Source organism: Meles meles, chromosome 7 (genome assembly GCF_922984935.1).
Source record: "Meles meles chromosome 7, mMelMel3.1 paternal haplotype, whole genome shotgun sequence".
NCBI lineage: Eukaryota > Metazoa > Chordata > Mammalia > Carnivora > Mustelidae > Meles > Meles meles.
In genome coordinates, this window is record NC_060072.1 from 108,016,153 (window position 1) to 108,041,307 (window position 25,155).

Genomic DNA, 25,155 nt, shown 5'->3' on the forward strand with positions numbered 1-25,155 from the left:
TGCTTTGTGGTCTGTCATGCTGTCGTCGGCTCCATTGCCCCCTTTGCTCTTCCGGCCCCCTGACATTTACAGAGCAGCTTCGGAAGGTGAGGTGGCGTGCCAGATGTGTGAGGTAAGGGCAACGAGCCCCACCCCGGTCCTGGGAGCCTAGCAGGGCCACCTGCTCAGTATGGTGTGGAAATGGCATGAGGGGTCGGGCGAGGGCCTCCATGTGATAAAAGAAAGAAACTCACTGCAGTGGAGTGAGAAGGTGGGTGGCTTCCACTCATCTTGAGTCTTTACCATTGCTCGATGAAGGGAGGAAGTGGGGGCCCGGAAGTAGAGACTGTGGGCAGAGATATGGCGCCATCCTCCTGCCCACAGCCCAGGGGGAAGCTGACAGTGGCCGCCGCTCTGCAGGCGGGGGCGGGGGGGGGGCCCTGGGGGGCAGCCTCAGCCAGAGTTGAAAGGCATGCTGAAGGAAGCCGCCTCTCTCCTTTGCGACAGCATCGAGCGTCTCTGTAGTTACCACAGAGAAGCCAGGGGCTTTGCTTTGCTTCACTCTCTCTCTCCCTGAGCGGGAGGCTGACCAGTTGCTCTGCATTCAAACACCAGTCCTCGGCGCAGCTGGCGAAATTTTCAAAACGGAGGTGTCGAAACTCAGGCCCTGTGAGCACTAGGGATCTGTGCTTGTGCATCTACAGATGTGTAAAGGAAAGCCGGTGTCTTCTGGGTAAAAAGCAGAATTCAGTCCTGAGGGAATACAGATGAGGGCCCTTTCCAAGGCCACAGCTGTGTGTACGTCTCTGCTGGTGGCTGTGTGCAGATACGAGAACAGAACCCCATGTCACGGAGCTTAGTAACAAGAACAGGAGCACAATACGCAGTCGACCGGCCTCCTTGGGCCTGCTTCCTCATTGGAGAAACAAGGAAGGGTGACTTTGGTCAGTATTCCTGATGGGGGGTCAGTTCTACCTCCGGAAGGCTGCTTACAAACCCATTCAGTGTGCATGGGAATCACCTTAGGGTCTTGTTAAAAATGCACCTTCTGATCCAGTAAATCTAGTTCAAGGCTTAAGATTCTGCATTTCCAAGAGACTCCCAGGGGCTGCTGCAGGCCCAGAGACCACAGTGCTTTGAGTACAGAAGTCCTAGAAGGTGTTTTGTAAACCCGTGGGATGGCTTTGACAAATGCCCCAAGAATTTCCTGTGTGTGGGCTGAGGGTGCCTGTCGTGATTCCAAGTGCAAAACCCCATCAGTGAAGCATTGGCACCTGCCCCCCCAAACTCAACCCAACATAAATAGAAATTAGTAATACTTTTCTACATAGTCATACTGAGAAATTTTCAAGGAAGTGATCCCCAAAGCCCAGTAATTGAAGAGCTCGTTTTCAAGGAAGAGAAGCCTCACCGAAATAAAGTGAAATAAAGACAAAATCTTGAAATGATTAGATAATTTCCCCACTCTGTGCCTTCTCTCTAGATTAGAGCATTTCCAGACATACACTTAACTGACAAGAGTTTCAGTGCAACATGTAGTTACTGCAAAACAAAGAGACCACCCACAGATTTGTAACAGGCGATTAAGACTTCATCTAACACACAAAGTTGCGGGACGACACGTTATTAAATAAGCGAGGCACGGGACATGTCACCATGTCAATAACCTACTTTCTAGAAACTGCTTTTAAAATAGATCTAATATATGTATATGCAATTGTAGGACAATGATGAGAAACGTCTTGCAAAAAGTAGACATTACAATGATTTGCTTTGGGGTTGCCTTTCTTGTTCACTCTCACTCTGATATTCCCCTTTGAGATGTATCAAACACTTTCTTTAAAAAAAAAGATTTTATTTATTTGAGAGAGAGGGAGAGTGAGAGACAGAGAGAGAGAAAGAGAGGAAAAGAGAGAGCATGAGCAGGGGGAAGGGAATGCTCAAGACTGAATGTACGCCTTCACCCTCTGGGTGGGATTTCCAGATTGGAGACAATGTTTTCCATGATTCTTTGTCACTGCCCTGTCCGGTATCGGCATCATCAATTATTATGACCCTGTATAAAGTTTAACTCGTTCACAAGAATAACACACTTCCTTGTTCTATCTACTTTCACGTTAGTAACTTTACCTGACATATTATCCATACCTCAATTGGGGCTGTTTCCTTCTTTCTGTCATCAGATACAAACTGGTAAGCGGGTTTGTTATTTCTCCTCCAAATATTTTTTTAATTCTGTTGTCTGTTCTGTTTATTTTTTTTTAAATTCTGTTGTCCTCTGGTTTTTTTTTTTTTAATTTCTGTGTACTCCTCATATGGAGTGAATAATCTAATCTCATTCATCGTAAGCAGGTGTATGCTTACTTGACTGCTTCATTAGTGTGACCTGGGAGGGTCACCTCAGGCTGCATGGAAGGTGTTTCCAAATATTCGTTATAGGAATATTTTAGAACAGGATTATAGAACAGGATTGTTCTATAACAGCATGGATTGGAGAGTGTGGAGGTCTCTAATGTCTCTGACTTTTGTGCAGCATTAAAATACCAGTAGATGGCAGTCTGATCTGTGACTCCATGGAAATAATCCTGGAGGAGAAAGCAGTCAGGAAGGTCCCTGTCACTCCTAGTGTCTGCTCGGGTGAGATGCTATGAGTCCTCGGGACTTGGAACAGCGGTTTTCCCCAAGCTGGTCCAGAGAAACCAGGTAACTTCAACAAAAAGAAACACAAAAGACCACAAATACCTTTCACACCTTGACCCCACCCAGGATCATTGGTGACTGAATCTCTGGATTGAGGCCCAGGTGTCTGGAGTCTACAGGTGTCTCCAGAGGAGGGTTGAGAATCACTGTCTTGAGTGGGGTGAACGGTGAAAAGATAGGTCTGCCTCCTAACCTATCAGACCTACGAATGTGACTCTATCAGAAGAAGGGGTTTTGCAGGTGTAATTAAGTCACAGATCTCCAGATGAGATCATGTTGGGCAGTGCATGGAGCCTTCCATCCAGTGACAAGTGTCCCTATAGACCTTTTGGGCCCACAGAGGACAGACACGGAGAAGAGAAGGCCATGTGAAGACAGAGGCACAGACTGTTCTTAGGAACCACCAGAAGCCAGAAGAAGTAAGGACTGATTTCTCCCCTAGCGCCTTTGGAGGGGCCACAGCATGTGGACACCTAGATTTAGGACTTCCGCCCTCCAGAACCATGAAAGAATATGTTTCTGCTATTTTAAGACACCTAGTTTTTGAGGATTTGTAATGGCAGCTCTAGAAAACCAAGACACTGCCTGAAGGGCCGATAACATTTGGTAAGAGGGAAGGAACATAGGAGGTTTAAAAAATTTTTAATTTTTAATTTTTTAAATTAATGTATTTATTTGAGGGGGGAGGGGAAGAGGAAGGGGAATAAAAATCCTCAAGCAGACTCCCTACTGGGTGGGGAGCCCAATGTGGGGCTGGATCTCAGGACCCTGAGATCATGACCTGAGCTGAAATCAAGAGTTGGCCACTTAACCAGCTGTGCCCCCTGGGCTCCCCAGGAGTTTTTAAGAAATGGCAGCAAAATGAGTGAGAGCAAGAAGGCGTGGCTGGAGGGAGGACAGATGGCAGAATGGTGAGAACAGAGAATGGCCTTCTAAGATGAGTAGAACGAATTCTGCAGGGAGCCCAATGCAGAATCCCTGGGCATGGATGATTCCTGTTCCTGAGAAAGATGCCCTCCTCTCCGTGCTGGCCCATCCTCCTTGAGGGAATCGCCCTTCTGTGCCTCTTAGGAACACAAAGGGCCCCAGAAGACCAGGAAGCGAGTTTGCATCTCCTTCTGCACGTGTGGGAGCTGCTGAGGGGTGCTGAGGCAGGAGGGACAGGGCGACATTTTAGGGACGCCCTCCTTCTTGGGCTGGAGACGTGTCCCTGAACACTCACGTTTGGATTCCTATGACTGGTCCCTGAATCCGTTCTGCTCTCACCTCTTCCCACACCAAGAGTGCCCCCTATCCTATAGTGGGGGCTTCACAGGGGAGCAAAGGTGTTGTTTTCCAGCGCTGGAAGTCTGGACGGTATTGCTCCTGCCCCGGGCTGGATCTGCCAAGATCCTTGACATTGATCCCACTGCAGAGCCCTCAGTGCAGTCATATGACTCCTGATGAACTCTGGGGGGACAAGCCTCAGTCCACTGCTCCGGAAGGAGAGCCGCCAACCTCAAGTCTCCTGCAGATGCAGAGGCATCTTCGTGGGCACGGCACCATGGAACACGGATCCATGCCCTATGGTCCGCAAACGTAAGCAGGGGAAATCGTTCATTGACAATGCCCGCGAACTTGGTGTCCTCCTTGACTTTTCTGGCTGGTGCGCAGAAGCTGAGGGGGAGCAGTGAGCGCCCCACCACGGGCTCATGGATCACATGGCTGGATCTGGTGTGAGCATTTCCCAGGCATTGTCCTTAACGGCCAACTCAGGGGGAGGACATGTAATGTGGGAGTGGGGAGGTCACCTGAGTACGATCGCCTTCAGGGTGAAGAAGCAATCACACGCTGCCTGGCAAGAACCATCTAGGGACTGCAGTGCCCTGAGCTGGGGGTTGGGGGGGGGGGGATGTGAGCGCCTGGATTGGGGCAGAGAGAAGAGGAAACAGAGGGGAGCAACCGACCTGTGGTTATTCTTGGTCTTCAACTGTCAGCGCTTGTTGGGGATGTAACATTACCCACTGTCCCAGAAACGAGCAAAGGGCGTAAGAACTCTTTAATTTTATTTTCTGGGAATGAATGCCACAAAAGGAAGGAGGTCACATCCTTCTATGGACACCATCCCAGGGCACTGTTAGGTCAGTGGCTACTGTTTTAACGTTGACGGAGAGGAACCAAAACGCTGGGCGCCGGTCAAAACAAAGCTGTTAGCCTCAGGAGTAATTCTGGGATCCGCGGGATAGGATGTCCTGCTAGAGGGCATCCCGGGCATCTGCCTGCTTCCAGGAAGCTAAGCACCCATCCCTGCCCACTGCGGATTGTGAAGGGGAAGAGCGTCTTCAAATGAGATGTGGAGAGCAGGGAGGGAGGACCACGGCTGGTGTCAAGTCTCACAGGGGCACTTAGTTGCCCCTTCCTGCCCCGAGGTCCTCACCTCGCCGTGACCCTAAGGCAGAGCATAGCCTGGGGAGGGGCTCTTTCCCCAAGTCCTACTTCTGATGGGCCGGAGCTCTTCCAGGTACCAGAGGAGTCCCCGTGGGTGCTGTGTGTCCCTGGGTTGACATCAGAAATAATAAATGAGGCAGCTAAGGAAGAGTCAGTCCTCCGTTCTGAGCACCGCCTTCAGACTGCCCCCCCTCCACTTCCTCACTTCTGCACTCTGAGCAGCTGGGTCAACTCAGGTCCCTGCAGCCTCGAGCTGCTGTAGTCTCCTTGTTTCTGCGATGTTTCTCTTCGACCCCGTCCTCCACACTCTGTTCAAACTGACCACTGACTGTTTGTCCTGAGGGAGGTTACTCCACCTCTCCGAGCCTTGTGTGTGAACGAGGGTGGACAAAACCGCAGAGGATTATAGGTAGGACCAGTGTAGACAATGTAGTCCGGCAGCTAGCGGAGGGCTTGGCACATATTAACTGCCTGGATCTCTTGGTGACTCCAACTCCTTACAACCTACAAAATCGAGTAATCCTCTTAGAATTCAGTTCACACGGGAAGCATCTGTTGACTCCTGTTAATGTGCTAGTTGTTATGTTAGGTACTATGGTTGCAGAAGGAATGAGCCATGATCCCCGACCTCTGAGGGCTAAAAATTTCGTGGGGGAGAGACGTGGATACAACCAAGAATAATGCCATGTGATGAGTGGTAGGACAGCAACCAACACGAAGGGCCGTAGGAACACAAAACATAAGCCACCGAGTCTACTTGGTGTGGCATTCAAGGCCCCCCAGCTCCCCGGGCCCTACTTCTCACTCTAGGTGAGTACCTGTGCGTACTGTCTTCTTACTCACGTCTTCCCAAATCGTCCTCCATCACCCCAGCCCTGGGGCCCATTTCATGCTGCTCCTTTACTTGAAGTCGTCTCCCCTCACCTCACTCCCCGATTCTGCCTCTGCTACAGGGCCCATAAATGTGCCCTGTTCTCCACAAAGCCTATCATCCAAATAGTTGTCCTTTATAATAATCTGTTGAAGTTTTTTCTTGAGAAACATATATTTTTTTCTTTTCTTTTTTTTTAAATTTTTTATTTATTTCTTAATTTTTATAAACATATAATGTATTTTTATCCCCAGGGGTACAGGTCTGTGAATCGCCAGGCTTACACACTTCACAGCACTCACCATAGCACATACCCTCCCCAATGTCCATAACCCCCCTCCCCCTCTCCCAACCCCACCTCCCCCCAGCAACCCCCAGTTTGTTTTGTGAGATTAAGAGTCACTTATGATTTGTCTCCCTCCCAATCCTATCTCGTTTCATTTATTATTCTCCTACCGAAACATACTATATTTATAAGCAATGTATGTTTATCATAAAAAGAACTATGCGACAATATAACAAATAGTAAAGAAGAGGAAAGAAAATTACGCATAGAACCAATAAGCAGAGATGCTCACTTAACATGAACATAACATGACACTGGTATATTTCTTCCCATCATTTTTCAGGACATACATACACACTACCTTTCCTCATTCAGCCTTACGTTTAACTTTGTCACATACATCTATCTCCATTAGACTGTGAGCTTCTGAGGGCGCGAGTAATGGGCTGCTCACTTTTTTTTTTTTAAAGATTTTATTTATTTATTTGACAGACAGATCACAAGCAGGCAGAGAGGTAGGCAGGGAGAGAGAAGGGAGGAAGCAGGCTCCCTGCTGAGCAGAGAGCCCGACGCGGGGCTCGATTCCAGGACCCTGGGATCATGACCTGAGCTGAAGGCAGAGGTTTTAACCCACTGAGCCACCCAGGCGCCCCGGCTGCTCACTTTTTATTCCTGGCACCTGCCACGTCTTGCTCTAAGCGGTCCCTCCGTGAGCGTTAGCTGAAGAGGACCTCCAGGTGAAATCTGTTTGGCTTTGGAATACAGCACACCCCTCTTTGGAAAAAAGCAGATTTCTTGTCCCGTTGCTTGCTGCTTGTTTGAAACTGGCGTGCATTCCTCAAGCACGGGTCTGCTGGGTGACAGGGAAGGCAACAGCCTCAAGTGGCTGAGACAGGGGTGGGGTGATGAAGTGTATTCTGCGCCCTGCGTCTGCTGCTTTGAAAAGGCAGCTCTACCCCTGGTACCTGGCTGAGGCCGTCCTCTTGCTTTGGAATGACACGGTTGAGTCTGGTAAATCTTTTTTTATCCTTTCTGATCAAAAATAGTGTTGGCGTTCCACCCTGGGGCGGGGAGAGGTGGGTGAGATCTTATCTAAGAAATCAGTTTGGCCTGGAAACTACTCTTTTCTTAGGTTAAAATTCATGAGCCCTTGGAGCCAGGGTTGGGAATGGAAATAGCACCGGCTCTATTCCAGAAAGCTTCGCGTAGGGAGGCTGGGACCAAGTCAGGAGGAGAATTCACTCAGCGGGCCACAGGTGAGAGCCAAGCAGAGCACACAAGTGTGTTTGACTGACATAAAAACGGCTGAGAATGTTCACAGAGCGGCAGGATCCCTTCAGGGCATGTGTGGGAACATGAGAGGCTGTGATATGTTGAGTACCTTCCCTTTTTTGAAACAAAATGTAGGGAATTCATCCGTATAGTTGGCAAGAGAGTAGAGGCAGATGTAGGGGAGACAAGCCCGTTTGCCTTCGGAGATTTTTATTTGAAGATGGCAGGATGTTTGTTATTTAGATGTCTTTTTTCTTTAAAGGATCTGTGGCATAGGGGAGGCTCTAGCTAGAATTAAATATCTCTGAGGGAATTTCATTACAAGATCAAGGGAAAAAGATCGCAAGGTTTTGGCTTCTGATGAAAAGCATCTAAACTAAGTAAAATCAAAGCGGACCCTTAAACAAACAAATTATTGATTTGGGCAACGTGGAGAAATCTCAGCCGGAGAGCCTCTTTGGGAACGGAAGAGTGGAGAGGAGACTGAGAAAATATTTAGGGCTCAGCCTTGGAGACTACCTCCTGGTCTGGGATTTCTTCTCTCTACACATGAGGAAAAAGAAATTGATGCCGTCTCGTGTTTCCCATAGTTCAAAAGAGATGAGGAGCCCAGGGCCCAGGGAGGCAAAGCCACTTGTCCCACTTGGTTGAATCTGGCCGTTTTGGGGACACATTGTGAGTACTTCGTCCAGACTCAGGTTACTCAATGGTATGAAACCCACACTGCCCCCAAATGGCCTCAGGATTGTCCCCACCTCCTCGAGCCCGGCCTCCAGCTCCTCACACACTTGGAGGCTTCCTCATCGATTCGGGTTCTGTTCCGCGTGCTGGGGACACAGCAGTGAGTCGAAGCCACAGAGCCTCGGCCTTCATGAAACTCCTGTGGCCAGAGCAGTGCTGTGCTGTAGGGATCGGACGTGGACCCCACGTGTGCTTGTCAATATTCTCATAGCCGCTTCAAGAAAAAGGAAAGGAAACAGTGGAAAATTTAATTTTATTAACATTTCATCTAACCTGCTATAGCCTAAATATCATTTCACACGTAGTCAGTCTACAAAGGTGTCAATCAGGTGTTCGACATCCCTTTTTTCTTGCACGAGGTTATTCTTAATGCTTCTCGATGGGGACGGGCCACCTTTTGGGTGCTCAGGGGCCTCCTGTGGTTTGCAGCTTCCGTAGTGAATGGAATCCGTACTCACTGAGGGCTAAGTAAGGGCAGGCCCTGTACTAGGCCCTACATGTGCTCTGTATCTTACTATCTTCCGGACAACTTTATGAGACAGACTCTGATTTACCTATGTTTAACAGAGCAAGAAGGTGGCCCAGAGAAGTCAGATAACTGGCTGAGGGTCACCCAGGTCGTGAGGGACAGATCTGGGACTTGAACCCAGGACCATCTAAAGCCCTAGCCTTAGGTTTCTCAAGCAGAGAAGGCACAGAATGAGATCTGGGATGAGCACAGCTTCCCAGGACCTTCATCCAAGGCTCCCCTCTGCTACCCACAGGTCACACTGCCCAGTCAAAGTGCCTTGGAGATGCGGGTGTTATTGAAGATGTCTCAGTGCACACGGAGAGGTATCTGGGGGATGTCCAGCACCCCCAGCTCTTGTCCAGGAGGCATGGCCTGTCCTGACTACAAATAAGGCAGCACAGCCTTCGAAATCCATGCAGCAGTAGATTACAAAAGGCTTTCTGGACTCTCAAGTCCCATATGCGAGTTTGCTACCATTATTAAATATTTATTGCTGCTGTTACCTTTTGGTGGCTGTTGTGTGCAGGGCGCTGCCCAGAGCCCAGATCCCCGCTGCGGTGCTGTGATAGCAAACGGCAACTGAGAACAGAACCTGGCATGACTCTTACGTCCCAAGTGCCTCCCAGCACCTGGAAGCTTCTGAGCATCATGTATGGATATATTGTAGAAAAACCCCATGCAAGGGCGTGCTAATTAGCCAGGGATTCTCGTCATTTGCCAGCCGGGCTGGTGCTGAAATAAGTCTCTATGTTCAGCCTTGGGTGGCCAGCAGTGCTCCTGGCTCTTCTGAACACAGCTAGAGGGATGCTTCAAACACCCAGACATGCTGGAGGGACAGAGGCCTCCCCGCTCCAGTTCCCAGACAGATGAGAGGCCAGGAAGCCAGCCTCCAGGGTCTGGAAGAGAAACTGGCCCAGACTGTTCCCCAGGTTCCCAGATATCCTGGTGTCCTTGCTAAATGAGATTACCCCAAGTCCCATTCCCTCTCCAAGGCCACTCAGGTCCCACCTTCTGCATGGACAACTTTCCTGCTGGTCGGCCCCCTCCAGTCCTCTCCCACCTGTAACGTCCTGCAGTTCCGTGGTCAAGCCCGTGCCACCCAGACAAGGAAGCCCCTGTCCTGTATGGTTAAATGCACATTCTGTGTGGCCCTGCTCTTCTCTTCTGTTCCCAGACTTCTGAGAGTGACCTCTCCCAGCGACAGTCACCTTGTGACATCTCCGATATTGACTTGTGATAGCTCTGATGATGCGGTAGGTCAACTCTTCTCTGTTCCAGAGAAGGATTCAGGGGCTGTTTCATTACTGTTAGCATGTATGAAGCCCTTAATTAACTTGTCATGTGGCTTTGCCCGCTGCCTCTCCATCCAGAATACGCCTTTTTTGAGATTTGGGCTTTTGTATTCTGGCCTCCAACTAGAATGTCTGCCTGACTTGCCTTGGGGACTCTGTGACAGTGTGTTGCTAAGGCTAGTCGTGCCTCAGCCCCAATCCACTCCCTTTGGTGCTAATTTTTTGCATAACTCTCTTCACTTTTATTTCACTGTGGTTACATTTGTATCATATATTCATTCATTAGTTAAAGCCTCTTCCCAGCCCTGGGGGACCTTTTTGATTCTCCACTGTACCTTGAGCACCTAGTACGATGCTCAGAACCTGGCAGGGGCTCAGTAAAGATGAGTTCAGTAAACGCACATTTGAACGAACGAGTCAGTGTGGTCCCTGTAGGGGAGGGTGAAGGCAGAGAGAGAGGGAGTTAGGACCCGGGGTGCTCAGAGGCTTTCTGGAGGCTTCAGCTATGAAGAGAAATGAGGTCAGCTACCGAAGGGCAGGTGGAATAATGAGAAAACATCCTGGCCGAGGAGTCAAGGACCTAACAGTCAAGTATTTTCCTGCACTGAGGTTTATTTTCTGCGTAACCTTGAGAAAGTCTCGTGAGGGTTGAGAGACAATTTGGTGCAATTGCTTTATAAACCACAAAGTGATGTGGTAAGATGTTATTCACCATCCTGAGGTCTGGTCCCTGCCTAGCCGTCCAAATATGTTTCTCTTTTTTTTTTCTTAAGATTTTATTTATTTAGTTGCGAGAGAGAGGGAGAGTGAACATGAACAGGGGGAGGGTCAGAGGAAGAAGCAGACTCCCCACTGAGTTGAACGCTGGGCTGGATCCCAATTCCGGGACTCCGGGACAATGGCCTGAGCTGAAGGCAGATGCTTAACCGACTGAGCCACCCAGGCGCCCTCTCCATTGTATTTCTTATTAATTTGATTTGGCGAGGCTTATATTCTTATTTAAAAAGATATTTTTTTCCATTACTGCCAAACTACTACCTTGTAATAATAAAAATATTAGCAAATTCAGAAGAAAATAAAAATAAATTCTCTCTGAAGATTACCATCTAGCAATAATACTATCCATGTCTCTGTGTATAGCTCAAGTAATTTTTCGTTTCTAAATAGATATGACTTAAGCTTCCCAGGTATCGGCAGCTGGGGGCAGACGGGGTGACATTTCCCTCCTGTTCTCCCACTTCCAGACTTTGCGAAGGCTGCTGCCTGGGAAACCACTAGAGGGTGGAGCCTCCCAGCTCTGGGTGCTCACAGTACCCTTGGCAGCGATGTCAGTGAGGGGTACGGAGAGGTGGCTTGGGGAGGGTGGGTATCTTCTTCCAGCGCTTGTCACTATCTGAAAGTACCTACAGGGTTTATGGATGTGTTGTGTCTCTCCACTGAAATTTAAGTCCCCACAAGGTCAAAAGCTTGCTGGATTTGACTTCCTGCTGCCTTTTGGCACTTCAGACAGTACCCGCCCATAGTAAATATGTATTGGATGAGGGAAGGAACACCCAAGTGCCATACTGCCCCTTGTAGAATAGGAAACGTTCGCTTTGGATGACTTGTGCGTATGAGCCATACAGAGGCCAAATTCACTGGCCATATACATCGGGCCTGCCAGATCCAGCTATAGTTGGAGACTGGGCCTCAGCAGGGTGTGAGAGATAATCCTAGCCCCATTGAATCACCACTGCTACCTAAGTGATTTCAAGCACACTCTCAGACCATGTTATTTAGACCATGGCCAGTGCTTTCTGCAAGTATCCTGTCCAGGTCCACAGTGGTAACATCCCCAAACTGTACTCGATAAGGACGCCTATCCTCTCCTTATCCCAGAGCCCGTTCTTCCTCCAGCACCTCTCAGCTTGCTTTCCTGGTGGGGCTCTTAGGCTTTTCTTGGAAACACTACTGCCTTGCCTTCTTAGGAAGACAGTGATACTGGTCGCAATTCTGCATGTGTGTTTCAAGGAGGAGCTTCGGAGGTGGGGACGGCATCTGTAGATTGGGTACAGAGGAGCTTCAAGAGCACTGCTGAGAGCTCGGGCTTTGAGAGGTGCTATCTGGTCAGCTCTAGGCTACCCCTTCCCATGTACAAGGCTCTGCCCTCCCTGGCTGGACACAGTGTCCAGACTCAGGCCGCTAAACACATTTCCCACGCCTACCCCTCCACTTCTCCTCCTCTCCAAAACCCGCAAAAAGATGGAACTAGGCCTGTTTACTACTGGCGGCTCTACTGGGAGGGGCATTTCCTCCAATGTTCCCTAAATTAGCACAAAACCTGCCCATCCACTGTGGCCCCCTGGTGGAAAACAAGGTGTGATTCATCTCTGTGTGTTTCCAGGTAGGATTCAGATCTCCAGTAGCAAGTGCCCTCCAGACGTGAGGAGTTACACATCCTCTGCCGGGTCAGAACCCGCGAGGTGAGTAAGAAAAACCAAAGGTGGGAAGACTGTGTCCCTCGGCCCCTGGATTCAGGCCTGGGGCGGTTCCGCGGCTTCTGTTTTTAGTATCCGTGGAAATCATCGGCAAGTGCTTCAGACAGGCAATTTCTCCCAAGTCTTCTTGGGGATAGTTTCTTTCATCTTTTTTTCTCCCCCAGCTTTCTTGAAATACGTATGTTAATGAACATATAACATCGCATAAGTTTAAGATGTACAATAGAATGATGTCATATATGTATAACTGAAAAACGATTAGCATACTTCGTTTTGTTCACACCTGTCACAGCACAGAGTTACAATTTTCCTCTTGTGATAAGAACTTGTAGGTCCGCTCACTCACCCACTTTTAAATATGCAATATTGTACATTACACTTGTATTGTACGTTACATCCCCAGGACTAGTTCATCGCATAGCTAGACATTTGTGATTTTTGACCCCCTTCACCCATGCCCCCTCCCCCGCCCCCATTCCCCACCTCTGGCAGCCACCAGTCTGTTCTCTGCTTCTATGAGTTCTGTTTTTTTGGATTCCACCTATAAGAGAGATCATACAGTATTTGTCTTCCTCTGTCTGATGGATTTCACTCAGCGTAACACCCTCGAGATTTGTGTTGTTAGTGTATAAACGTATTATGGATTTTGTGTATCGTTTTGTATCCTGCGACTTAACTGAATTTTTTGGCCCCATCTAACAGTTTTTTGGTGGACTCTTTAGGATTTTCTGTATGTAAAATCATGTTATCAACACACAGATGATTTTACTTCTTCCTCTCTGGCTTGGATCCCCTTTACCTGTTTTTTGTGCCTGATTGCTGTGGCTGGAACTTCTAGTGCTGTGTTGAGTAGGAGTGGTGAGGATGGGCATCCCTGTCTTGTTCCTCATCTTAGAGGAAAAGCTCTTAACCCTCCACTGCCAGTATGATGTCAGCTGTGGGCTTTTCATATATGGCCTCTATTGTGTTGAGGTACTTTTTTTATACCCAATTTTTTGAGAGTTTTTATCATGAATGGATGTTGAATTTTGTCCAATGCTTTTTCTGCATCTATTGAGGTGATCATATGATATTATAATAATTCATTTCATTGATGTGATGTATCATATTCATTGATTTGCATATGTTGAACCATCTGTGCAACCTAGAGATAAATCCCACTTGATCATGGTGTCTGATCCTTTTAACAGGACTAGTGAATTTGCTTTGTTAGTATTTTGTTGAGAATTTTTACATCCGTATTCATCAGGGATATGGGTACCCCATTTCTTTTTTATTTAAGATTTTATTTATCTACTTGAGAGAGAGAATGAGAGTGAGAGAGAGCACAAGAGGGAGAAGGTCAGAGGAAGAAGCACACTCCCCATGGAGCTGGGAGCCCGATGCAGGACTCTATCCCGGGACTCCAGGATCATGAGCTTAACCAACTGAGCCACCCAGGCATCCCGGGTACCCCATTCCTTAAAACCTAGATGACAGAGGTCATTTCTCTGACATTGAGGAAATTGGTGAAATAAGTAGATATCACTTACATTTATTTGAGCAATGCCTCTGCAGGAGAAAGTTTGTCATTTGTTCTAGCTCGTTTACACAGGGCAGAAAAGCCTGGAACCTTTGGTGGCCTGTGTGTGTGATTTGCTGTTCCACAGTCACTCGCAGGAGCCAACACCCCAGTGGAGCATACCCACTGTCTTCTGCTGTCCTTCCTCTGCTCTCTTACCTCTCCCCTCACAACGATAAGGATATATTTGTGTTTGTATATAGCATTGGAATTCACTTTCACATCTCATGTTTCATCTGACCTTCCTCCATTGGAATGGGTAAGAAACAGTTATTCGTACCTTTTCAGAGAAATGAACCCATTTCTCCCAGCACTTGAATCAGATTTTTTGATGCCTGCTCAGAACCTTTTAGGACACTGTGGTTCCTGCCAGCTTCTTGATAGAGAAGCTTGAGACAGAGCAAGAATGGGTAATAGAGAAGGAACTCAGAGCGGAGGTGTGAGGAGGCAAGGTTAGGAACCGTTGGCCAAGTTGCAAGGTAGGCTTATCTCAGCAGTTAGGCTTCATCGTTGTCTTCCTTCCCCTTTCATTTTCTACCAGCCATTAGAATTCATGATAAGACTATGCTATCCAAACTCATCATGATTCCTGCAGGACTGTGACCTGGGAGAAAATGTTTGAATTTAGCATTTGGAGTGGCTGTGGTAGAAGGTTCATGGAACTGTGGCGCTTGGTTTTCTTTTCTGCTGCAGCTTAAATCAGAAACGAGAACACGGGCTCACATTGTTTTTTAATTATTCTTTGTAGATGTTCGTCCATTTAGCTTTGCCAGTGAGCCAGACATTTTGCTAAGTGCAGGGAATGAGATGTGATCCATTCTTTCCAAGGCATCTGCAGGTGATGAGAGAGAGAGAGAGAGATAGGTTGAGAGAGAGAAAGAGAGGGATGGAGGAGCACTGACAAGCGAATCTCTACATGACTAATTCCTGCAGCAGGCTAAGTCTAGGAGGCTCTGGGAGCCCTGGGGAAGAGCATGTAAGTATTAAAGACTGTGCCGAGGTCAAGGTGAATGCTCAGAGAAGGTGATCCTTAAATGGAACTCTTCAGCATTCGTGGGACTTAGTGTAGTCAAGGGGAGGGGCATGCCAGGCAAGTAAATGGTATGTTTGAAGATGCTGAGGCATTACGCTGCTGAGAGGATAGGAAATCATCTGAGGGCAGCGAATGCAGTGAGGCAGGGAGAAGAGGTCTGTAAAGAGGTGGTGGGCGTCATGCCGATATCAGATTTATCCTGAAAACAGAAAGGAGGCATGGTCAGGTCCCCTTGGCGATGCAGTCATGCCTTGCTTAACTGTGTTTGAGGTTTTGGGGGGTTTATTTATTTATTTATTTATTTATTGGAAAGCAGTTTGGTAGTCTGTATTAAGAGCCTTTAAAATATGTATATAGGGGCACCTGGGTGGCTCAGTGGGTTAAAGCCTCTGCCTTCGGCTCAGGTCATGATCTCAGGGTCCTGGGATCGAGTCCCACATAGGGCTCTCTGCTCAGCAGGGAGCCTGCTTCCCTTCCTCTCTCTCTGCCTGCCTCTCTGCCTACTTGTAATCTCTGTCTGTCAAATAAATAAATAAAATCTTTAAAAAATAAAAAATAAAATATGCATATAAAAATATTCATACCCTGAGGTTCAATAACATTACCTCTGGGAATAATAGTTATGTATTTATAAGTAATAATAAGTAATAATACTTATCACCTACTACATCGTGCTTATTATACCAGATTTTTTTAAATTTATTTATTTTTTTCAGCGTAACAGTATTCATTGTTTTTGCACAACACCCAGTGCTCCATGCAATACGTGCCCTCCCTATTACCCACCACCTGGTTCCCCCAACCTCCCACCCCGCCCCTTCAAAACCCTCAGGTTGTTTTTCAGAGTCCATAGTCTCTTATGGTTCACCTCCCCTTCCAATTTTTTTTTTATAAACATATAATGTATTTTTATCCCCAGGGGTACAGGTCTGTGAATCGCCAGGTTTACACACTTCACAGCACTCACGATAGCAAATACCCTCCCCAATGTCCATAAACCCCCTCCCCCTCTCCCAACCCCACCTCCCCCCAGCAACCCCCAGTTTGTTTTGTGAGAATAAGAGTCATTTATGGTTTGTCTCCCTCCCAATCCCATCTTGTTTCATTTATTCTTCTCCTATCCCCCTAACCCCCCATGTTGCTTCTCCATGTCCTCATATCAGGGAGATCATATGATAGTTATCTTTCTCCGATTGACTTATTTCACTAAGCATGATACCCTCTAGTTCCATCCACGTCGTCGCAAATGGCAAGATTTCATTTCTTTTGATTGCTGCATAGTATTCCATTGTTATACCAGATTTTTTATACCCTCTGTATATATATATATTTTTTAATTCTTATCACAATTCGGTAAGGTGGGAATCATTGGTCCCATTTCACAGGTGAGAAACTGAGATTTTAAAGAGTCAGGCAGGCTTAGGATTGAATGCACACTCTGTTGCTAATTAGCTGTCTTCCTGAGACAAATTACTTGACCTCTCTGAAGCTGTTCCCCAAGGAAGTATTATTTAAAAAAAAAAAAATGCAGACCAGAGTTAAGTGCAAGCTGGGCTTTCTTGAGTTACCTACTCATTCGGATTATCTCTGCCAGAGCTGACCTCCATTTTCTTGAACATGTAAGATGAAATAAGCCAGAATTGGGTGGCGTGAAGTGCTGTGGACAGTCCCCTTGTTTTGGGGGACCATTCTCAGAGTTGCTTGTTCAGGCAACTTTCTTCATGTGCACCCATGTGGCTCTCATCATCTACCTCTGGTATTTGTATCTTGTCCCCCTGCAAAATTGTAAATTCATTGAGGAAAGGGATAGTCTTAAATATGTCTCTGTATCTCTCACACCATCTGCCTGGTTCAGGGCTTTCCATGGACCCACGGAGAACCCAGAGGTTAGTTTTTCTAGAAGCAGTTAGGACATCATGATCCCAAGGAAAACCGAGGCTCTGAGAGTAAAGGGGGCTTGGTGGCTGGGGGACTGGGGCGGGGGGGTGGGGCGGGACACAGAGATCCATGGATATTTCAGGTTGGAGGTCTGGAGAGGAAGGTTTGGAATTGAGGGGACCTGGGAGGTATTTAATGTTCTCATGAATGCTGAGTCGAGAGTCATCTTAGTCTGGGTTCCCCAGAAGCAGATCCTGAGAGGGGGACCCACGTGCAAGCGGATGGAATTAAGGCAATGCTCCCGGAATAATGCAGTAAAGGGTGGAAAGCAGGACAAGAGAGGAGAAGTGGCCAAGGACAATGTCAGGTGGAGTTCTAGCCTCAGCTTTGTCCCCCAGAAGTGATCTAGGCTGTAAGCCACAGCTCAGAGTTTGTCCCCGCTGGGCTTTCATGCTCCCCTGCAGCCCGTCGTTGGCTTCCCGCTGTTTCGAGGTGACCAGGGAACCCGCACTCCGTCTGTGCGCGCAAAGCCAGGGCGCAGCCCAAGGGCCGCCTTCTAAGAGGCACAGGTGCAGGGAGTTAGAAGCAAAGGCATGCAGACGCTGAGAGGAAGGTCACAAATATCCCAGGGGATGTGGGCGGGGCATCAAGAGTGTCTCCCCAATCATTTTTGCCTCAACTTTGTCCCGCTGTACGCGCTGCCATCCGCCTCTAAAACCCATTTTGCAGCTTCCTCATCTGCAAAGCGGGGACGGCGTTACTTTGCTTGCTCATATCACAGAAGGATAGCCAAACCTAATACAATGAGACAGGGTCCCAAGTCTCCTGTTGACACCACTGGGCCTTTATACAAAGTCAGGTATCATCACTGTGTCTTTGTCTTCCAGGCCCAGAGGGTCGATGAGCCCTTGGTCCTCACCAGGCCCTTGTCTCGCAGGCATCAACCCTGACAGCCTTTGAAAAGAGCTTGTTTGTGCTAGAAAGAAAGCAGGCACTTTTTTAATGTTAAATTTTGCAGCAGTTTCTTTAATATACACCAGCCGCCTTGAACTCCATCTAATTAACCACCCGATATCACGCTGGGGCGGTGTTTGGCTTTCATGTGCTCATCAGCATCAGCTAGGAAATATTGGAAAGCTAATCATAATAGGACTTAGCTCTTATAAAATGCCTTTTATCTCCAAAGTGGTTTACAACCACTAATTATTAGAGGAATTGGGGTGAACAGCAACCATCTCACAGAGACCTCAAACCATTATCGGGGCCTTTCATGTATCTTATAATAGAGCAAGAGACGTGTGAAGGGGGATGCTTAATAATAGTTGTCCAGACCTGGAAGACTTATTTTATGGAGGTAGGAGACAGCTGTTCCCTGTCTCCCTTAAGGCGAGAACAAGGAAATTGGACCTAATTGGAGGGAAGAGGAGGCAGGACAGAGCGGTTGCATAAGCGACAGCAGGCAGCGGAGTGGTAAGAGGGCGCTCCCAAAGCCGCTTCCTTCCGTATACCTGCCCCTTTATGTGGGCTGATGAGGCAAGTGGCCTTCCCAGTGACCTTGGGTAGGTGACATTACACCACTAAGTCCCATCCAGCTGTGGCAGCCACTGGTTGATGTACAGGCTTCCTCATCTGGAGGGGAGCAAGCCCCCCGAGTTCCATAATAAGAATGATAACCAGGGGCACCCGGCTGGCTCAGTCGGCAGAGCACGTGGCTCTTGATCTCAGGGTTCTGAGTTCAAGACCCACGCTGGGTGTAGAGATGACTAAACAATAAATCTAAAAAAAAAAAAAAAAGAATAATAACCATAGCTAACATCTTACGGATGGGAAAGCGGGGCATAGAGAGCTTAAGAAACATATCTGTGGCCATGTAGCTCGTGCTGTGGGCAGCCTGGCCTTGGAGTTTGTGTTCTGATCCAGCACAGTAAGAGGCCGGTTGGAGAAGGGGTGGGATTGGTGCAAAGGCCCCCTGCACTGTGTCCAAGAAGTAGGTAACAAAGGCATGCAGCACAGGGAAGATGCCCTTTCCAGACTGCACTGGTTCCTGTGCTTTAAATCTTTAATCTTGAGCAGTGCGGTGGTGAAAGGGGTCCTGCAAAGCGGCATCTTGTTCCCACCGAAAGGAGCCATTTGCCCGCCTCACTGTCCTGGTCCCACTAGAGGGTCTGCCTAGAGCTGTGCGGAGGAGGGGAGGGCCACACACATGGATTCCGGGCAGGCCACCTATGAAACCCTGAGGTTTGGTCACAGCACGTTTTCCCCAAGTACTAAGATGCATTTAAGGGGGCACCTAGGTGGCTCAGTGGGTTAGACATCTACCTTTGGTTCAGATCATGATCCCAGGACTGTGGGTTTGAGTCCAGCATCGGACTCCCTGCTCAATGGGGATTTTGCTTCTCCCTCAGCCCCCTACCCCCACTACTCTCTTTCTCTCAAATAAATACATAAAATCTTTTTTAAAAAGATGCATTTAAAGTGGACCATGCCCCTTAAGTCTCAGGCAGGGGGTAGGTCGGGGGACAGAGCCTAAGGAGACATCAGCTCCCATCGCCTGTGCAGACAGTCCTGGGGACTCAGAAGATCAGAACACCCTGTGCAGAAACATTAGCTTCACAATTTCTTCTCAGTGAGTGCTGATTGCTGGCAGCTTGAAATGGGCAGCGACGGGAACCCTGACACTCTATGCATCTTAGTACTCGGTGCTTTGCTCCGTGCCCCTCCTCCGCCCTCTGCAGTTTGACACTTGCTTGCCCTGCCCCCCCAACTTCTTTTTTTTTTTTAATTTCTTTTCAGCGTAACAGTATTCATTGTTTTTGCACCACACCCAGTGCTCCATGCAATACGTGCCCTCCCTATTACTCACCACCTGGTTCCCCAACCTCCCACCCCCGCCCCTTCAAAACTCTCAGGTTGTTTTTCAGAGTCCATAGTCTCTTATGGTTCGCCTCCCCTTCCAATTTCCCTCAACTCCCTTCTCCTCTCCATCTCCCCATGTCCTCCATGTTATTTGTTATGCTCCACAAATAAGTGAAACCATATTCATATGATAATTGACTTTCTCTGCTTGACTTATTTCGCTCAGCATAATCTCTTCCAGTCCCGTCCATGTTGATACAAAAGTTGGGTATTCATCCTTTCTGATGGAGGCATAATACTCCATTGTGTATATGGACCACATCTTCCTTATCCATTCGTCCGTTGAAGGGCATCTTGGTTCTTTCCACAGTTTGGCGACCGTGGCCATTGCTGCTATAAACATTGGGATACAGATGGCCCTTCTTTTCACTACATCTGTATCTTTGGGGTAAATACCCAGTAGTGCAATTGCAGGGTCATAGGGAAGCTCTATTTTTAATTTCTTGAGGAATCTCCACACTGTTCTCCAAAGTGGCTGCACCAACTTGCATTCCCACCAATAGTGTAAGAGGGTTCCCCTTTCTCCACCTCCTCTCCAACACACGTTGTTTCCTGTCTTGCTAATTTTGGCCATTCTAACTGGTGTCAGGTGGTATCTCAATGTGGTTTTAATTTGAATCTCCCTGATGGCTAGTGACGATGAACATTTTTTCATGTGTCTGATAGCCATTTGTATGTCTTCATTGGAGAAGTGTCTGTTCATATCTTCTGCCCATTTTTTGATATGATTATCTGTTTTGTGTGTGTTGAGTTTGAGGAGTTCTTTATAGATCCTGGATATCAACCTTTTGTCTGTACTGTCATTTGCAAATATCTTCTCCCATTCTGTGGGTTGCCTCTTTGTTTTGTTGACTGTTTCCTTTGCTGTGCAGAAGCTTTTGATCTTGATGAAGTCCCAAAAGTTCATTTTCACTTTTGTTTCCTTTGCCTTTGATTCTGCCTGCTCAGAGTGAATGGCTGAGCCCCCCGGGCATATGGAGAACACCTCCCCTGAAGCCGGGATGATTACAGGATGCCAGCAGATCCCCAAGATGCCTTTTGTGCTTTCGATTTCCCAACTGCCTGCTGCAGGAGAGATTCGGGGGGTATCCGGGTGATTTAGTGGCTGCTTTCAAGGGCTCAGTGGGCATGCAGTCTGTGTGTGGGGGGGTACCAGCTGCCCTCCATCTCCACCGAGTCCTGAGTAAGGAGGAAATTAGCTCAGAAGCTCTAGGAGGGATTTAAGTTTGATCTATGACCTTTCCGACTGTAGCAGCTACTAAGCGGCTAGAATGACTTCGGAAATCTGGGAAATGTTCCTGGAAATGTCTGAGGGCTGGATTATTTCCATCTGTGTATAAAGGCTTTTATGGAACCACTCTGGAGGGAGAAGAATGGTCCGCAAGTTCAGATCGAACTGTTCCCCTTGTGATGACGATGGCATTTTCCCTTTCCCTTTGGAAACCCCACCGGTTTCCCCTGTATGGCCGTACTGTCCATTGGTCTAAAAAATGTTCGAGACAGAAAGCTGGGTACAGCCTTGAGCCCAGAACAACGTTGGGCTTCACCCAAGTGCGAAACAGCCAAGGCAGTCACACGGCTGCCATTTTATTTTTGAAACAAAAGCAGAAGCCCTTCTGTTGTTTTGTCTTCTGTTTCCCGAAAACCCACAGATGCTGTGCGGAGATCACAGGCCAAGCCAGGGGAGAAGAGGTAAGAGAAAGGGGGCTGAACGAATGGTCTGCCCTGTGCTCTTACTTGCAGAGTCCATTGAGCTCCCTACAGTAAGGGACTGAGGCTTTTCTCAGGGAAATTACTTAATTTTCTGCTTGTCAGAGTTGCATTTAGAAGGAAGAATCAGGCTCCTGGGGATAAATACTGTAGTATGGGGATAGGACAAGGTACTGACCTTCCCCTGTCATCTCTCTCTCTTTTTAAATAGATCTATTCAGCTATGGACATACAAAAAACTACATATTTAAAGTGTACAATTTGAGGGACACCTAGGTGGCTTAGTGGGTAGAACATCTGACTCTGGGTTTTGGCCCAGGTCGGGATGTCAGGGTTGTGGGATCGAGCCTCACGTTGGCTCTGAGTTGGGCTCCGGGTCCAAGTCCATACTCAGAGCGTGGAACCTGCTTGGGATTCTCTGTTTCTCCCGCTCTGCCACGCTCTGCTCATGCTCTCTCTTTCTTTTAAAAAAAAAAAAAAAAAAAAAAGTACACAATTTGGTAAGTTCTGATATATATTTGTATGTACATCTGTATGGATGGATGGATATGTATGTGTGTATGCATATACCTGTATATGGACATACATACACGTAGGTACAGACGTACACACATACATATATGCATATATATATATTTCCATGAAATGATCACACTTAAGACGCCCCTCGTGCCCATTTGTAATCTCTCATCACCCTCCCTTATCTTTTTTCTGTCACTATAAGTTAGTCCTCATTTTTGTAATTTTATATAAATGGAATCAAATACTACATACTCTTTCTGTCTGGCTTTTTTTTGCTCACATACCATTTTTTTTTTTTCTCACAGTTGAAATAATCAATTTCAAGACTTACCCATTTTGTTGCTTGGATCAATAGTTTATTCCTTTTAATGCAGAGTAGTGTTCCATCACGTGTGTACATGACTCTTCGCTCGCCCATCCCATCCGCCGGTTGATGAGTATTTGTGTTGTTTTTGGCGACTACAGATAAAGCTTCTGTGAACGTTCATGTACAAGTCTTTGTGTGGACAGAATTTTTTATTCCCTTGGGTAAATATTTAGGAGTGGCATGGCAGGATATTTTCTTGGGTCACTGTTTAGGAGTGGAATGGCAGGGTAGAAGTTTGTTTGACTTTTTAAAGAAACTTCCAGATGTTTTCCGAAGGGACTGTACCATTTCCCATTCCCACCAACGGTGTGTGAATGGTCCATCCAAGAGCTCCATGTCTTTGTTAAGACTTGGTGTATCAATCTTTTCATTTTAGACATTTTTTAAAGCCATTGTTTTCAACGCAGGGCTTGATCTCATGACCCTGAGATCAAGACCTGAGCTGAGATCACGAGTTGGATGCTTAACTGACTGAGCCACCCATGCACCCCTCATTTTAGCCCTCTAATAGGTGTGTGGTAGTGTCTCACTATGGCTTTAGACTGCATTTCCCTCCTGACTAATGATGTTGAACATTTTCATGTAGTTATCTGATATCCATACATCTTATTTGATGAAGCGGCTGTTCATGTGTTTTGCCCATTTATAAGTTAAGTTCTTTGTTTTCTCAGTGATGAGTTCTAAGTGTTCTTCATGTATTCTGGATCAAAATCCTCTGTCAGATACATGCTTTGCAAATATTTTTTCCCTATCTATACTTAAATGGTATCTTTGGAACAACAGAAGTTTTAAATTTTCACGAAGTCCAATTTATCAATTTTTTGAAATATTATGCTATTGCTGTTGTACCTAAGGAATCTTTGCCTAAGCCAAGGTCACAAGGCTGTTTTCTCCTTGTATTTTTATATTTTTAGCCATTACATTTAGGTCTGTGATCCATTTTGAGCCAACTTTTGTATGTGGTATAAGGTACTCATTGACATTCTTTTTTTGCAAATGGATATCCAATTATTCCAGACCCATTTGCTGGAAAGATTATCCTTTCTCTACTGCATTGCCTTTGCATTCTTGTCAAAAATCAGTTATATATATATCTATTTCTGGATTCTCCATTCTCTATTTTGTTCCATTTATCTTTTTTTCTTATTTTTGTGCCAGTACCATAGTCAGTTCCTTTATTACTATAGATTTATAATAAGTTTTAAAATCAGATAGTGTTAGTTTTCCAATATTGTTCTTCTTTTTCAAAATTGTTTTGGCTATTCTAGGCCCCTTGCATTTCAATATGAATCTTAGATTGGCTTGTCAATTTCTATAAAAAGCCTGCTGGGATTTTGATTGAGATTGAGATAAATCTAGAGATGAATTTAGGGAGAAATGACATCTTAATAGTACTGAGTCTCCCAAACCATGAACATGAATATCTACCCACTTGTTTTGGTCTTCTTTAATTTCTCTCATCAATATTTTGAAGCTTTCTGTATACAGGTATCATACATTTTTGTCAGCTATATCCCTAAGTATTTCGTATTTTTTATGATATTGTAAATGGTATTTTTATTTCAATTTTACGTTTTTGTTTCTGCTGTACAGAAATCAATCAATTGATTTTTGTACAGAAAGCTTGTAACTCTTAACCTTGTCAGACTTACTTATTAGTTCTAGTAACTTTTTGTGAATTTCAGCAGAATTTCTACATAGACAATCGTGTCGCCTGGGAATTAAGATAATTTTACTTTTTCCATGCCCAATCTGGTCATTTTCTATTTCTTTTCTTGCCTCAACAGACTGGCTAGAATCTCCAACATAGTGTTAGATAGAAGCGTTAAGAGTAGACATTCTTGGCTTTTTCTTGATCATAGGGGGAAAGCATCTGGCTTATTACCATTAAGTATGGTATCAGCTGTTGTTTTTTGTAGATGTCCTTTTTCAAGTTGGGCAAACTCCTTCCTACTCCTGGTTTTCTGAGAGTTCCCATCAGGAGTGCATGTAGGGTTTTGTCAAATGCTTTTTCTGCGTCTACTGAGATGATCATAAGGGTTATCTCTTTTAATTTGTTAAGACGATGAATTACCTTAATGATTTTCAAATGTTTAAATGTTAAACCATTTTTGCATTCCTAGAACTCCACTTGGTCAGGATGTATTTATTCTGTTTATATATGAGTGTTAGATTCAATCTGCTGAAATTTCCTGAAGAATTTTTGCATCTGTGTTCATGAGGGATATTGGCCTTTTTCTTTTCTTGTAATGTCTTTGTCCAGGTTTGGTAGCAGGTAATCCTCGCCTTATATAGTATATTAGGAAGTATGTTATATTTTTCTGGTTTCTGGAGAGTTTGCATAGAACCGGTATTAATTTTTCTTTAAATATTTGTAGTGTTCATCAATATAGACATCTGGGCCATGAGTTTTCTTGTAGGAAGTGGTGGTGTTGTCTGTTCAATTTCTTTAGTTGTATTACCCATTTTACCTATTTCCCCTCTTTTTTTTTTTTTTTTTAAAGGATTTATTTATCTGACAGAGAGAGACACAGCATGAGAGGGAACACAAGCAGGGGGAATGAGAGGGGAGAAGCAGGCTTCCTGCTGAGCAGGAAGCCCAATTCGGGGCT

General features: G+C 46.3%; 1 protein-coding gene across 9 annotated transcripts in view; it reads left to right on the top strand.

The window, feature by feature from the left end:
• The window catches only part of CRACR2A (calcium release activated channel regulator 2A), a 146,961-nt gene that overhangs the window by 20,508 nt on the left and 101,298 nt on the right, over positions 1-25,155 (top strand). For 8 of the 9 annotated variants that reach the window (XR_006819612.1, XR_006819613.1, XM_046011644.1 and 5 more), the window contains one exon: positions 12,463-12,541. The gene's annotated coding sequence lies outside the window, so the exon portion shown is untranslated. Of the gene's footprint in view, positions 1-9,976; positions 10,041-12,462; positions 12,542-25,155 lie in introns of those variants that run through there. The other variant, XM_046011640.1, reaches the window with a different exon arrangement.